Source organism: Nelumbo nucifera, chromosome 8 (genome assembly GCF_055504915.1).
Source record: "Nelumbo nucifera cultivar China Antique chromosome 8, China Antique-T2T, whole genome shotgun sequence".
Taxonomy (NCBI): domain Eukaryota; kingdom Viridiplantae; phylum Streptophyta; class Magnoliopsida; order Proteales; family Nelumbonaceae; genus Nelumbo; species Nelumbo nucifera.
In genome coordinates this window covers 24,796,523-24,812,972 of record NC_142656.1, presented here as the reverse complement: position 1 = coordinate 24,812,972, position 16,450 = coordinate 24,796,523, and the positions used below count along the sequence as shown (strand labels likewise).

General features: G+C 40.2%; 1 pseudogene; it reads right to left on the bottom strand.

Annotated features, from left to right (window-relative positions):
* Nucleotides 1-311: 311 nt before the first annotated feature.
* Nucleotides 312-3,029, bottom strand: LOC104609229 (L-type lectin-domain containing receptor kinase IX.1 pseudogene; annotated as a pseudogene).
* Between the last annotated feature and the right edge of the window lie 13,421 nt (nucleotides 3,030-16,450).

The following is a 16,450-nucleotide window of genomic DNA, read 5'->3' as shown; positions in this document are numbered from 1 at the left end:
ATGGGTTTCAACACACCACATATACCCAGATCTATGAGTGGTCCCTTAAAACCTAGCTATCTACCTCAATTCCATGTACCTGGATTTGTCAATGAATCCTTGTGAGTGGTCCCCAAAAACCTAGTTAAAAAACACATAAAATGCTGGACCATATATCTATGATGACAGAAAACAAATCCTTTTAATATTCAAATCCCACTACAAAACAGTAAAAAGTTGTAAGAAAAAATCCTAAGAACTAGCTCAGAGAGATGACAAATGTCATCCTTCCATCAAAAAACATGACGAAAACGCATGGGTTTTCATACAAACTTGTTGTGCACCGCCGTACCACTTGCTGGAGTTTGCAGTGGAAGTCGTGGAAGATGATTGTGGATCTTCTCCGCTGGAACGTTGATATTCTTCTCCCTTGGAATGATGATAAACAGCGTTTGGGTGAGAATAATCACAAAATCGATCCCTCATTAAGGAAGGGTAAAAACATAATTTGCAAAATGGATGCAAAATGGGTTCGATCTGAGTGAGAGTTAACGGAAGGGTAAAAATGTAAAATCAACTTTTCTGTCCCGATTTAACGACGATGACAAATGTCAAAAAACTTATGGGTACTGAAAGACAATAGCTAAACAACAAGGGTACCGCGTGTCAATACACTAAAAAATAACTTAAACAAGACAGAAATTGAAGACAGATAAAGATGAAAGACAAATAAAAGACTCATTACAGAAATATAATATTTCATCTTAGCGAGGGTACAAGATGGAACTGGTTGAAGCAACAGTAGCAACAGAAAACGCATCAATGGATGGTGAACGTGCATTCGTTACAGGGTTATGATAAGTGGGCACAGGCATCTTAGATGGGAGAATAGGCAATGGAGCTTCAAAACTTAGGACTTGCATTGCTTTCTTTATGGAGGGTCGAAGGTTGCTATCTGGGTGAGCGCACCATAGACCAACAGCCATCAAACACTCCATCTGTTTCACATCAAAACCTGTATTCATGAGTCTCCAATCCACAGCTTCAAGAAGGCATCCTTTTCCATACAACTCCCAGACCCACTCTACCAACCTTATCTTGCTTCCTTCTAACACTATCTCAGCAGACCGCCTACAACAAGCAATTTCCAAAACAACAATTCCATAGCTGTAGACATCTGACTCCTTACTCGACCTCCCAGTTATAACACATTCAGGAGCCATGTAACCCAAAGTGCCAGCCAATACAGTTGTTTGAGGACCTTGATCATGTTCTATAAGCCTGGCGAGCCCAAAATCTCCTAATTTTGCATTGAAGTTGGAATCCAACATTACATTACTGGGTTTAATATCTCTATGCACCACACACTGTTTCCATTCTTCATGCAAATAGAACAATGCAGAGGCCAACTCTAGAGCAATCTTGTATCTTATCTCCCATACCAACAATCCCTTCTGTCCAAAGAGATATTTATCAAGGCTTCCATTGGACATGAACTCGTATACAAGAAGAAATTCTTTTCTTTGGTGACACCAACCAATAAGTTGTACCAAGTTTTTGTGCCGTAATTGACTAATAATCTTTACCTCCGACATATACTCCTTTATCCCCTGTTTAGACCTTTGGGATACCTTCTTGACAGCAACATCCATGTTGAGATCAGTTAAAAAACCTTTATAAACCCCTCCAAATCCTCCTTCTCCAAGCTTTTGTTCTTCTCTAAAGTCATTTGTCGCTCTAGCCAATTCACCACACAAGAACCTCTTGGGTCCAGTTCCCTTCTCAAATTCATCATTCATAAAATCATCAAGGGTCGAGTCATCCTCTTTTTCCATTCTTTCTCTCTTCATCTTCGTCCACAAGACAAAACAAAGAAACCCCATGGCACCCATTAGGAAACTTGTACCAACAACAATGCCAACCATCATTGCTTTCCTCACATTACTCGTCGTAGCCGGATTCGATTCCTCGACCTCCAAACTCGAATTAAACTCCCAGGAGTAAATTTGATGTCGCAAGCCTGAGAGACCTGTAGAACCAGAGAGCCCAATAGTAATCCATTCTGGTAAGTATTGCCTCAGATCAATTCTGTAAGAAAGGCTAGAAGATGAATTATCACCATAGGTCCATGAAACACTTAGGTTTTTTGTACTGGAATTGTAGCTAATCCAAGTGCTAGTTGTTTTCCCATACTCAATACTATTAGTCCATGTAGCAGTTTTCACAGAATCAATAGAGTTGACATCAATTCCTACATGATACGGTGGGTCTTCAAAACTTGGATTTCTTGGGCCTTCAGAAGTATGATTGTATGGCACCGGGTCCCAATCATTTCCCCAAGTATCAAACTCTACGGCAATAATACGATTCTTTGTCTTGTTTAGTGCAAGATCGTTGCTGAAAAGACCAAGGGCGCCACCTCCTGAGTCATGAGGGATGGTGGAACCGTTGGGAGCAAGGAATAGAGCCAAGCCATCAGCAATAGTACGGGAACCGTTCATCCGATTAAGGGTGAAAGAAAAATGTGTGGTGAAGTCCGTGAGGATTCCAGTTTTGTTGTCCCAAAGACGTACCGGATCCTTGTACGAAGCTCTGCCGCTGCTGTATTGTGTGGAGCCGCTTGCTGATGAGAATTCGGTGAGTTCAATCGTGCCTTGATCTGAGAAGGTTGCATCACGTTCCAAGTTTATGATGTCTCGCGTTGTGCGGTTAGAACTGGAGAAGTTGAAAGACAATGGATTTACAGAAGGGATTAGCAAGAAAAAGAAGATTGAGACATGAACATGGAAAGGAAACTTTAGATACTTGAGAAACAAGTTTGATGAATTGCAGGGAGAGACATTAATCTCCATGGTGAATTCCATGAACATGGAATGGAAGCCGATTTGGACATTTCAGAAAAGAGTGTGCACCGATCGAGATTGGAGTTCTTTGTTGTTATATAGGATTATCCGTAGCTGATCCGCATGTAATCTCCACACTTGCATTTTTCTCTCCATTCCTTTCCATGTTGACAGAATTTTCATAATTTTTAAATTTTTTATGATGCCGTGGAAGACGGGCTGACTTTACTTTGCTTTCCTGGCAAGTCGCGATGGTAGCTACGTGGAAAATGAAAATCATTGACCCTATTTGGTCTTCTCCCCACCCCACTAATTCCCCTTCTACTTCCCACCCACTCCACTAATTCCTATGACACGATGGACTACAAACTCAACCACATTCCCTCTCCCACTCCTAATTCATCATAGGAATTCCACCCCTCCACTTAACTACACAAAGCTTATACATAAATTAGTCGTGACAGAGAATCGATTGGAATGTGGAGAGAGACAATCTTCTCCTACATACAAATCATCAATTGTTCCTACATCCCCATCCACATGATACTACCATGGTGAATTGGGAACAACTCCTCGTGAATGACAAGGGAGAAATTCCAATACAAACTTATAGTTTTGTGTAGATAGGGATGTGAAAGATTTTGTGGATAGGAGATCCAATTAAACCTAGAGAGAATTGATATATATAGAGAGAGAGAGAGGGGAGGGAAAAAGACATTAAAATTATGCTTTGTTGGGCATGTAAGAAAGATGAGGAGATATTTTAAGAGAAAGTTTTAAGTGGGATAAAGAGTTTAGGAGATGAGATGATTTGGGGGGGGGGGGGGGGGGGATGTGAGGGAGGAGATTGGATATACTCCTCACATAAGGCGCCTCACACCAACCTCACAGGTACATCCTACCATACATGAGAACATCTCCTGTACTCAAAAGTTATTATTCAGGGAAGATGTTCCCAATGCATGGTGGATGTGCCTGTGAGGCGCCCATGTGTGAAGCAGATCCCATTCGATGTGTGTGTGTGAGAGAGAAAAAGATTTTAGAAAGACTTTTATGATTTGATTTGTTGAAAAAAAGGATGGCATGACCTTATAATATTAACCCCTAATGACTTGACTTGGTTGGAAGGATGAATGGAGAAAGGAAAGCAAGGGTGACGTGAACAATCTTATTTTATAAATATAGCATAGATTCAAGAAAAATATAAAAATTATATGTAAGTACATAGAAAATAGATAATAAAACAAAAATCATAGAAGAATATAAAAATCACTTTTTCAAACCTCAAACTCTACTCTAGTTAAGGGGTGGCCCTCAAAAATTTTTTAATATAGAAAACAAAGCTAGTAGTGGGGCATAGAAACTTATCCCTTGGAAAATCCATATAAGAGAATTTTGGCTCATAATGAATAATAGAAAAGGTTCGAAATATCCCTAAAAATTTTATGTTATGGAAAGTAAGTCTAATCTTGTTGGGTTAAAATGCATGAATTATGAATGTCCAAACTCGGAGAGGTGTCACATCTTTAGGCCATAGCCCCCCACCATTCACAAAAATGGCAACTTTAACTTTCTCAAAAAAGCATCTCAAAAGTTGGTTGTTTACATTTTCAAAGAGAAGACCCACTCCTCATATACATAAATTGCTTTTAACTGCATTTAACATGTGGCACTCTAACACAGGTGTCATAATACATTAAATAATAGTTCTTTAGAAATACATGAGAAGTGGGAAGCTCCCATTCTCATCCATTCCTAAAAAAATGTAGGAAATGTAGAAGTGATTCTCTGCCTATAACTACTTCGGTGTACTGCAATTTCAATAGTTTTTTTTTTTTTTTTGAAGTCTTAATATTTCATTCATTCAAGACAATGATACAAAGAGATGCCAACAAGGCCAATTAAAGTGCAAAGACAAATCTCAAGAAAAACAAAATAAAAAGATGGATGTAGGAGAATCAAAAGAACTTCTGCAACCTACAATTGAAGCAGTGTGATTTAAAATCACCAACAGAAGTGGATAAGTACATCTCCAAACCACCATAACTGGCGAGCACAACTGACAAGGCAGGTTTCCAAAGTCATAAGCCAAGATTTGTTACTTCTGCCCACTCCGAACCAACCCACAAAGAAGTTAGAACTATAACTGTCAACCAGCACATCGGAACAATTGTTATTGCCATCCTGGACGCTGGAGAACTAAAGCTACCTTCTAAAACACTGGGAACAGTAATGCAAGTGGCAGCTTCCATCGGTGGTTAATGCAGAAAGGATTCTAGAGAAGAAACTCCCAATCAAAATGCCCGTAGAAAGATATATGGGAACCTAGGGAGAACAAAGGGGAATAGGGGTGAACTAAAAGGAGAACAAACAGAGAACAAAATGAACAGAATGAAAGGGCAAACGAATAAAATGAAAAGAGAAAATCAATAGAGAACAAATGAAACGAATAACAAGCGAACATAGCAACAAAAGAAATTAAACAAAGAGAAAAGGAAAAAAAAGAAAAAAAAAACTCAAGAGTTCTCGAGAGAGAGCCTCCCTAGAAACAAAGATAAAAAGAAGAAAAAAAAGAGGGGTGACTAACCTCCTATCCGGCGAAACGGTTTCGCAAGTGTAGAGATCAGATAGTAGCGATTTCCAGATAGGTCTTTCAATAGTTAGTTTTATTTGAATTTCAAATATAAATATAATTATTAGACAAATAGAGAAACTCAAATAAAATAATATTATTATAAAAAACAAAAAAAAAAGAGTAAAAACCAAAATGATGCATATGTGTGACTGCCTCATAATGGAGTCACATACTAGATAAAATATGGTAAGTTTCTTAAGCCAAATAAAAATCGATTAGAACAACAAATGAAAAATCTTACCTAAAGTTTTAATATAAATGATTTAAAAAAATTGGAAATTTAAAAATAGTTCATATTAGTGGCCTTGTACTAAGTACATGAGTCATGCCTAGTAATAATTATTAAGAGAATCTGCTACTGCATCTACGTTGCCCTCCCGAAAGAAGTGTTCTATACACCAAAACAATAAACTCTCAAGCAAGATGATGATGTTAAACATGGTATACCATAACTGCCAATGACAATCTATAAAACTATGCATAATGTCTATCAACACTTCGAAGTCAATGTATATGAGCAACTTATTACTATTTGGGATCTGTTCCTTACACATCCCACTATGAATTGGGAACATCTCCCATAAATAATAACATATAAGTATGAAAAATGTTTCCAATGCACAATGAGATCTGCCTGTGAGGTCAGTGTGAGGTAGGGGTGGATTTGAGCTGAGCCGAGCTAAATAGTACCAGGTTCGAGCTCAGCTCGAAACTATTCTACAGGGCTCAAGCTTGAGATCGAGCTCAATTCAAGCCACAACCTTGAGCTCGAGCTCGGCTCGAGTAAAAAAAATCATAAGCTCAAGCTCGGCTTGGCTCAACTCAAGCTCGATTTTGAGAAAAAAATATTTTATAAAAATAAAAATTATATATAAAAAAATTATTTTATATTTTAAATTAAGAATTATACTATTTATATTATATATTTTCTATAATTTTATTATATATATATATATATATATATTAAATATCAAATATATATATAGTAGGCTCAAGCTCAAACTCGGTTAAAATCAAGCCGAGCCGAGCTCAAGCAGCTCGTAAAAAGCTCAGCTCATTGCCACCCCTAATGTGAGGAGTTGATCCGGTCTCGACTATTACCATAACCCAAAGAAGCTGTGAAATTTCTAACAATAAAAGGTGTGAAACAAATCCCATCATATAAGGCCATGGCCTTGGCTTTAATGTTCATCCTTATCCCATAGAAATGAGAAGAACCAATAAGAAAGTCTATATGCAAATCACAAAAAAAAATTGCCTCCACTATTGATGGCTACATTGCCACACCCAGTCATTGGATGGATTTGTATAAATACCAATTGTATTCTTTGTGGTTTTTCTGTTGATAATAAATTCATTAAAAATATTAATGATGTATTAAGTATGTAATTAATATAAATAAGCTTTTCATGTCAAGTACAAGAGAATTTGAGCCCAGCCAAACTAAATATATGACTATTCCTGATGTAATCGTTTTTGGTCACGTACCAATTTTTGTGATGTATCAATTTTTTTGGCTAAGTACCTCGTCATCTGACCTGCTCCCAAGAGAGGATGGTGGATCTCCCTGGTGGTGAACTGCCTGGGGGAGAGCTATGCCGAGTTGCCCGAGCTATGCCGAGCTGGGGAGAGCTATGCCGAACTGCTCGAGCTATGCCGAGCTGGGGAGAACTATGCCGAGCTCCCTGATGGCGAATTGCCTGGGGGAGAGCTATGCCGAGCTCCCTGATGGTGAGCTACCTTGGTGGACTCGTCATTTGACCTGCTCCTAGGCGGCTTGTAACTCAGAGGGTGGTGGAACTACCTGGTGTAGCGGAACCCGATTGCCCTCTGCATGAGGTGATCTCCTCTCCTTCTCCCTGGTGGTGAACTACCTTGGTGGACTCGTCATTTGACCTGCTCCTACGCGGCTTGTAACTCAGAGGATGGTGGAGCTCCCTGGTGCAGCGCAACCCGACTGCCCTCTGCATGAGGTGATCTCCTCTCCTTCTCCCTGGTGGTGAACTGCCTTGGTGGACTCATCATTTGACATGCTCCTATGCGGCTTGTAACTCAGAGGATGGTGGAGCTCCCTGGTGTAGCGCAACCTGACTGGCCTCTGCATGAGGTGATCTCCTCTCCTTTGTAGGCGGCAGGAGCTGAGGGACCTGCGAGAACTCCATCTTTTCCTCCTCTTTGTAGGCGGCGGGAGCTGAGGAACCTGCGAGAACTGAATCAGAGGACCCGGGGGTATTTACCTGATAGGGACTCTCCGATGCCTAAGTTAGCATTCTGATTGCAGAGAGCTTGGAGAGAAATGAGAGAACTAGAGAACAGGGATTACTTCCATTTTTCCATTCTCTCCCCCTTGGCTTTGGGGGTCGGAGTCCTTATATAGGAGTGCCCAGTCACATCAGGCGTAACCACCACTGCCCCAGCCATTACTGCCAAGACTGAGGTGGCAAGTGCAGGCTGCTGCTGTAGGGTACAGACTTGTCAGGCGTGCCATGCTTTTCAGAGACGGCAGGCACGACGCCGCCTGGCAAGAGATGTGGGCACTGCCACCAGATCTGTCAGGTACGGTTGTTAGGCAGGAGATCTTCCTGCGATATGCCGAACTGCTCTTCTGTACCGAGCTACCCTGCAAGTGGCAAACTGCCTATGGCGACGAGCTCCTTGGAGAGCTGATTAGCTCCTTGGTGGCGAACTCCTTGGTGAGCTGCCAAGCTCCTTGGCGAGCTCCTTAGAGAGCTACCTAGCTCCTTGGTGGCAAGCTCCTTGGTGAGCTGTCGTGAGGTGCCAGATGTCATAATTCCATTGGAGGGCCAAATCTGCCCTCATCGATTCCATTCGAGCTTGTCTCACCAAAAAACTAGGAGGCGACACTTAAACTCAAATTCAGCTCAACTCAAAAGCTTATATGTTCGATTGTAAACTTTCCATTCGAATTAGCGGTCCAAATCACTTGGCCTTCCCTATCTGAGATGTGATGACGCAATTATCTGCTACAAGAAAAGAAAGAAAAATATAAAAATGAAGAAAAATAAAAATTATAAGAAAAATACTAAAGTTACAAAACAAATAATAAAAATTGAAGAAAAATATAACATAAATTACAAAAAAAAATTAATCACAAAAAAATACATAAAACTAAAATTTATATAAAAAAACAGGAATTCACATCAGTGCTCCACAGCACATCCCGATTGTATATTGGAAACATCTTCATGACAGAAAATGCTTTCAATGCGCGATGAGATGTGCAAATGGGACACATGTGGGATGGCATGGGCTTTATGGGACGCCGGTCTAAACTCAATAAACAGAGAATGGCTGGACCGACAGTAAATTTCAAACGTCATTTGAGTCAATGTTTTTGACCAGAATGCCAATAGCCAATGTTTTGAAGAAAAATCAAAACATTAGATGTCCTTGAATTATTTTACACAAGCATTCTTTAAAACACGCTATGCACGGAGAGGTAACCATCATTGAAAATCTACAACTATGTATGCATTTATTTATTAATCATTCCTTTGACTGTGGGAGGGAGTACAAACTGTTTCTGATGTGATGACATGTGGCATCATCAATAAATTGAATTCGATTTCTTATTATTTTATTTATTTTTTAATCATTCCTCTTCGTATTGGGCACGTATGAAATATAAAACAAGCTAATGGTAGAAATAATCTTGCATACGTATACGTGGTAAGAAATAAACCTCTCCCTATCATCACTAACCCAGATGAAAATATTTAGGGGTTTTTAGACTACATCACTGACCCGATTTAACCCTTCAGTCGCTACCTATGGTTAAATTTTTTAACCATAGTCAAACATCACCGATAAAAGGCACGCCATTTCCTCCCCCTGGGGGCTCACTGCTTTCAACTTTTCCTCACTTCTCTCCCAAGCCTCAACTCTGAACTCTCAACCCAGGAAACAGGGGCAAGAAAGAGAAACACGATATAGCCAAGAAAGTTTACGAAACCATGCCAGCTCTTAGACTTCCGGCGCCTGAAGTTGCAGCTTGTTTAGTCGAAAAACTTGTCAGTCTGTCCCCAAAAGAATGATGGTCTTTGATGACTCCAGTGAAGGTTTTTTCGCTTGAAAGCAAGTCTTTCCGGTTAATTATGAGACAGAAGTCTGTGAACTTTATCAGTGCCGCCTGCAATTATATATTGGTGGTGTTTGATTATGGGTTTCTCTTATTTTGCTCACTAAGATATAAACCCACCACCATTACTGCCTATAGCACTTAATGTAGGTGCACATGGCAAGGCCTAGGATCATGCCACATAGCATCGGCCAGATGAGATCCTAGTCATCCACTGTTAATTACATCCAACTACTTTATGGAAAGGTCAAGTATAAAAAGGGGTGCCTAGATTCAAGGTAAGGCATCTTGCTCTCTCTTCCTCACTTGCTCTTGAGTGACCTCGTCAGAGCCCTCATTTCAAGTCTGGTCCAACCCCTCTCAAGCATTTGACTAACTTGATCGTCGGAGTCTCCGCCCCTGGGATAACACTCAGGGCCTCTAACATGTGTTATCTTCTTACCCAAGTAGGACTCATCGGCCTCGACCAGAAGCAAAGTTACCTTGTTGCCCTCAGCCCTAACCTAGGCAGTAACAATTGGCATCATCTGTAGGAAATCTTCTTAAGACTTTCCACTAAAAATCACTTAACTTAAATCAACCAAGCTTCCTAAATGGCTAACAAACAGGATAACAACCAGAATGCTTAGAACCCAGTCACCATGGACCAATTCAAGCTAGTCCTTGACAGGCTAGATAATATATCTCAAAGACTGGATGAGGTGGCGCACCCAACAAGAGGCTGCCCTCATGGTGGCCGCCCTGTTGGGAGCCAAGTACAGCGGGTGCTCCACTCAAGCGCCACTAGTCCAACATCCCATTGGCCTTGATAAGGCCAATCCCTCAACGTCTAGCAGCAGCAGCCGACATGCGAGAAAACCGTCGTCGAAGACCTCTTGGGTCCCCAGCCGACGGGGAGATAACCCAACTAGGTCCCATGACAATCGTCGGGACCGTGACCGCCACCACCAGGCAGAGAGCAACCGGGACGAATGCGAGTGCTCTAGCCACTACAGTCCTCCTCCGAGGGCTAGAGGCTAACGCCACGCCTCTCCCCCACTAGTATCGGACCTCCGCGATTTCCTCAACAGTTACCAGGCCTGAAGAGCCCAAGACATGCCAACATCTAAGAACACAGTAAATAGGGCTGATCTGTTCAATGTCAGAGAAAACTAAGACAAGGCCTAGGCCCCCATCAACCGACGTCTTGGCGACCTACTAGATGGACGCTTTCACTGACTCCATCACCTCGGAGCCACTTCCACCTTATTTTAAGGCTTCCACTTTGGAGACGTACAATGGAACCACCGACCCAAACGACCACTTGGAAAGCTTCAGGGTGCCCATGCTCCTCTATTGATACTTCGACGCCCTAACGTGCCGAGCCTTCCAAGCCACCTTCAAGGGAGCGGCGTGCAGATGGTTCTCCATGCTCCCTCCTCGGTCCATCAACTCTTGGGACCAATTTTCTAAGCTTTTCCTCTCCCGTTTTGTTAGCAACTGACGACCCTAGAAGACTATCATGTCCCTCATGTCGATCAAGCAGAAGCACGGAGAGAGCCTTCGGGCCTACATCGACCAGTTCAAGAAGGAAGAGCTTGAGGTTAGAGACCTCCACCCCTCGGTCTCCATGCATGCTGCCATCAACGGCCTCCAACCAGGACCCCTCAAATGGTCCATCTTCAAGACCCTGCCAAAGAACAATGATGAGTTCTTAAAAAAGGCGCAGAAGTGCATTACCGTTGAAGAGGCCGAGGCCAATGAGCACCTCCAGGAACCTAAGACTGACCCCAACTGAAGGGCCTCCGAGAAGAAGAGGAAGAAAAGAGATGGCCGTGACCATGGCTACAACAACAACAAAGATAGTGACAATAAGAAGCCACCGGTCCTTTCCTTCAGCAAGTACACGCCACTCAACTCCACCCGAATGCATGTCCTCATACAAGTAGGGAAGGAGGAATACATGAAGTGGCTAGCCAAGATGAAGAGGAACCCAAAGATGGGTAATCTCAAAAAATATTACAAGTACCACCACAACACTGATCACGGCACTAAGGACTGCTATGAGCTCAAAAACGAGATCGAGTTCCTCATTCGTCGTGGCCACTTGAAAGAGTATGCGGGTGGCAATGCTAGTGCCTCATCCTCATTAGCCTCAGGATCCAGGGCCCGGTACCCAAGAAGCTAAAGCAAACGATGTCATCTCCTTCTTGGATGATGACCTACAAGGGGTTTCAGTACCTACAGCGACGCGTCGGTGGTGTCCATTACCATCGCTAACTACATGGTGAAGAGGATACTTGTTGATAATAGCTCTTTAGTATAAATCCTCTTCTATGACACCTTCAAGAAGATGAAACTGACACCGAATCGGTTGCAGCTGATTGAATTACCCTACTTGTCACAGTTGGGACCAAGCCTCGGCAATTCACCAGGATGACCGAGCTCTTGGTTGTGAAGATAGGCTCCTCTTACAACGTCATCATCGGGAGGCCAACCCTTCATGCACTCAAGGTGGCCATCTCTTCCTACCACCTTGCCATGAAGTTCCCCACCAAGGATGGCGTTGGAGTTGTCCAAGGGAACCAGCAAGCAGTCAAATAATGTTATGTGGTAGCACTAAAGGGCAAAAATAAAGAAACTTTTCCATTGGAAGGGCTAGACCTCAGGGACGAACCAATGAACCAAGGCCAGCCAGTTGAGCCTGAGAAGACAATGCAAGTTGGGTCCCGCCTTCCTCCATACACACTTTTTGAACTGGTAAGCTTCCTTAAAACTAATGTCGATATATTTTCTTGGTCTACCATTGAAAACTATCTCGATGAGCTAAGGTAACTCCTCAATTCAGTACAACGTCGAGATGGAAGACTTGGTTCCCTTTTGGGGTGACTCAACTCAAATTTAATTGACATGGGACACATGATTCCTCAGCTCACTAATGAGTTGGGATAACTTGATTCAATACAACATTGAGATGGGAATCTCAATTCCTGTTGGGGCGACTCAAGCGATATGTTGGCTAACGTGGGAAAAAAGGGGATAATGGTTAAGAGATTTAACTCAACTGAGGTGGAAGCAATTTGGGAAAATGATTAATTAAAAAACTCAAAGAATCCACATTGTGCAAAAAAAAAGATGATTTCATTACTAAGGAAGAAATTTAATACAAGACAAAAAAAAACAACTACATCACAAAACAATTCAAGCATAACAGCTTGAGAAGTTTGTTAATATATCAAAAGAGATTACAAGGTTTAGATGTCATTGGGGGGTAGGTTGTAGGTGGTCTGCTTAGTCGTCAAAGGCACCTCGTCATTAACCTTGGCATCTTCTTCGCCTTCCCCACTTTTGCTCTCTTGCTTGGCAACAAAGAGGAGTTCTTTAGGAGCCTCCATAATCCTTAACTCACTCTGTCCACTAAGGAGAGCTTCAATTATAAACTGGCAATATCATTGAGCCAATATGCTTCTTCTTGGGTTAAGTGGCGGCTATCGAAGTCCATAATAGTTGAGCCCCACATATTGATAAAGTTTCAGTGCCTATGGGAAACGACAAAGAAATACCTCAACTGCTAGTCCAAAACCTTGTTCAGAAGGCCGTCGAGGAACTTCCTACCACTTTTAAAGATAAAGTAATAGAACATCTTCTACCCGGGTGGTGCTTGACGGCAGACAAGGCGTTAGAGACCCTAATGTTAACTGGGAGCCTATACGCATGGTCTGTTGAGCCAAACCCCATGGCTAACCTAATCACATTTGAGAAGAGCTACCCCAGGGTGATGAGGAGGTAGTTCAGGATATCAATGAGAAGGCATAGGAGGGAAAACCTCAATGTACTATTTGAAAACACAGACCTCATTTTCGCTGTGGTGCTAGGGAGCCTCGTTAGGAGTGGAAGCCTAAAATGGTAAGAATCTAGAGCCCCTAAAAGAAGCATGATCTTTTCCAAACCAATCCAGGGTAGTTTAGGTTGGTATGATGGCTCAGAAGGGTATATTTTGACCTCATTAATATCTTTTTTCGAGGCCTAGGTGTGCTGCACCAACTCCTGACAATCAAAGGAAGAAGAGTCAGGAAGATCCTCCTGCTCAATTTGAAGGGTCTTATCAATTTCCCTAAATGCATCTACTGAAGAGCCCAACATGGACAAAATCCATGGTTATAGAAGAGTCAGGAAGATCCTCTTGCTCAATTTGAAGGGTCCTATCCATTTCCCTAAATGCATCTACTGAAGAGCCCAACATGGAAATTAAACTAAATAAAGGAAAACTAACTGGGGAGGGAGGACTCACCCGGGACGAGAAGAAACAAAGACCAAAAGGAGGACCGACTACGACCTCAAAGCTTCAACACCGAGCTCTTTGACTTTAAACGCAGGATCACTCTAAATAGTTCTTTGCAAATGGACCCTGCTTGGCACTCCTATTTATAGGCAGAGAAGGTAGGTGGCCAATGGCTACGATCGAGCCGATCCGAAAGTCAAGACTTGCGACAATTGGCTTCCTTGAGGAAAAAAACCAATTTAACATGTTTTTTAAGTCTACTTTTGGTTAATTGACAATTTCGGATCTGCTTGTAGGAGCAATGTGACCTGTCATAGTGGACCTAAATGACACTTCCCCAACAAATCAACAAATTTTGAACCGTGATGTAGATCATCTGAGAAGAACCACTTCATATTTCCTTTACCCAAGCTTAGCCTCCCCGACCTTGGAAGTGGGGGGCAAGTGATGGGAGTAGAAGTGACCTCCTATAGGATTTGAACACATGGCAACCATCGAGAATATTACACCTCCATTTACAAGAACCCATCTCGGTAGGTTGACGTCACCTCGCAGCTGCGGGTAGACCTCGGGCACCAAGAACTACCTCGTCATAGTGGGCTCGTTGGTGATGAGTTTATCCCATCACGAATGACCTGACAATTAGTCCAACTATACTATTAAGAGACCAAGTAATGGCTCGGCATACAACCCAAGAGCTCAACATATGGTTCGAGCTCCCAACACAAAGAGACACACCCCACCAATTGAGCTACTCCAGTGGAAGCATGACTAAGCTCCACCATGTGTATATAGAAGGCCATCTGGCAACATTTCCTGGCAGAATGCCATTGTTGTCCGTTGCATCTGGTCGCCTCACCTAGCATAGTTGTCATCGATGTCAGTCAAATTTGCTAGAGCCACTGCCATGCGTGTCCATCTTATTAGCCAGTGGGTCCCAACACCTCTCCATGCAAGAGCAATGTGGCACCAAAGAGGCTGCACGTGTTCTACCCCGAGCAACTCATGTCCTTCAAGAGGCTTCCGGTGTCCTGCATCACTCTGACACGACTCATTTGGCACGAGCAGCCCTTGCCTATATAAAGGTTGGTTGAGCATCCATTAGGGACTTTTGGCTCCATTTATTGCCTTATTGCCTTAGATAGCTCAGCCCTACTAACTTGACTGTTGGAGACCTAAGCCCGAGATCTCACCCCATGCCCTAGATCTCACCCCATGCCCTTTGATCATGACTTCCCTTGCAGGTACCCTTTGAGTTGCCCCAAGGACGTTTGTAACTTTTGATCTTCATCAAGAATTATTATTTTAAAATTTATTTTATTAATATTTACTATGAATTAATTAACAATTTTTATTTTATTATTATCTAGTTTTATTATTTAATTATTTTTATTAAATCATTAATTAGATTAGCAATATCACCCTTATTTATTTATTCATTAATTACTTAGTTTATTAATTGTTAACTATTTTTTCTTAATTATTAATTAGATAATAATACTTTTTTATTTTTTAGTATTTTATTATTAATTATATATTAAATATTTAAAATCCATAATTATTTAATTTGTTAATGTGTTACATTTTATTATTTTATAAGTTATTATTAATATTACATTTTATTAATACTAATTATTTGTAATATTTTTGAATTATTTACTCATAAATTATTAATGACTTTTTATTGTAAATTTTCTTTTAATTTATTTGAATGAAATTATTAATTATAAAATAATTATTTGATTATTAATTAATTAGTAAGTTAATGCATTATTAAATATTTTGTTGTTAATTATTAATTAAATAATAATATTTTTATGATTATGTATTTTATTTTTAATTATTAATTTTATAATAATTAGTTAATTAATTATTAACATTATCAAATATTTTAATTTTTATTAGTTTATATTTTATTAATACTTATGACTTGTTTTATAGTTTTTATGTTTTTTTCTATAAAAGTAATTAATCATTAAATTATTTATTGTTTAATATTTTTAGTATTTATTTTAGGTTATTATTTATTATTATTTTTTATTAAATTATTTTATTAATACGTTATTAAATAATTAATAATTTATTTATGGTTCATGGATCTTGTATTAACTCTTAGAAATACTATAGGGAAGGTGTTTTTTTTTGTTAAATAAGTTTTCCCTACATTCCCACTTATTTCCCCGAAAATATTCCATATTTTCATTCCCATCCCACAAAATATTCCATATTTTCATTCCAAAAAGAGCCTTAGCTAACAATAATAAGTTCCCTAACTAAATACAAAAATTAAAAACTGGTGACCTACACTTGCACTCTCAATTAGAATCGAACACTTCAAAAAGTCCTTAAATTTAAAATTTAAATATGTATAATAAGTAATATAAAAGTAATATTTACAAAATTTAAATTATAATGATAAGTTTTGAACTATATATTAATAACAATCTACGTATTTAATAGATAAAGGTAATAAGTTTAAAAGATATTGTTGTTGAAAATCAATGAAGTTTAAACATTTCATGATCATGATTTCTAATCAACAATATATATTGATAGTAGCATTATCAATGATAAGCGATTATTTCACATTTATAATTCTCACTGTTAAAACATAATTTATCATACAGTACTAT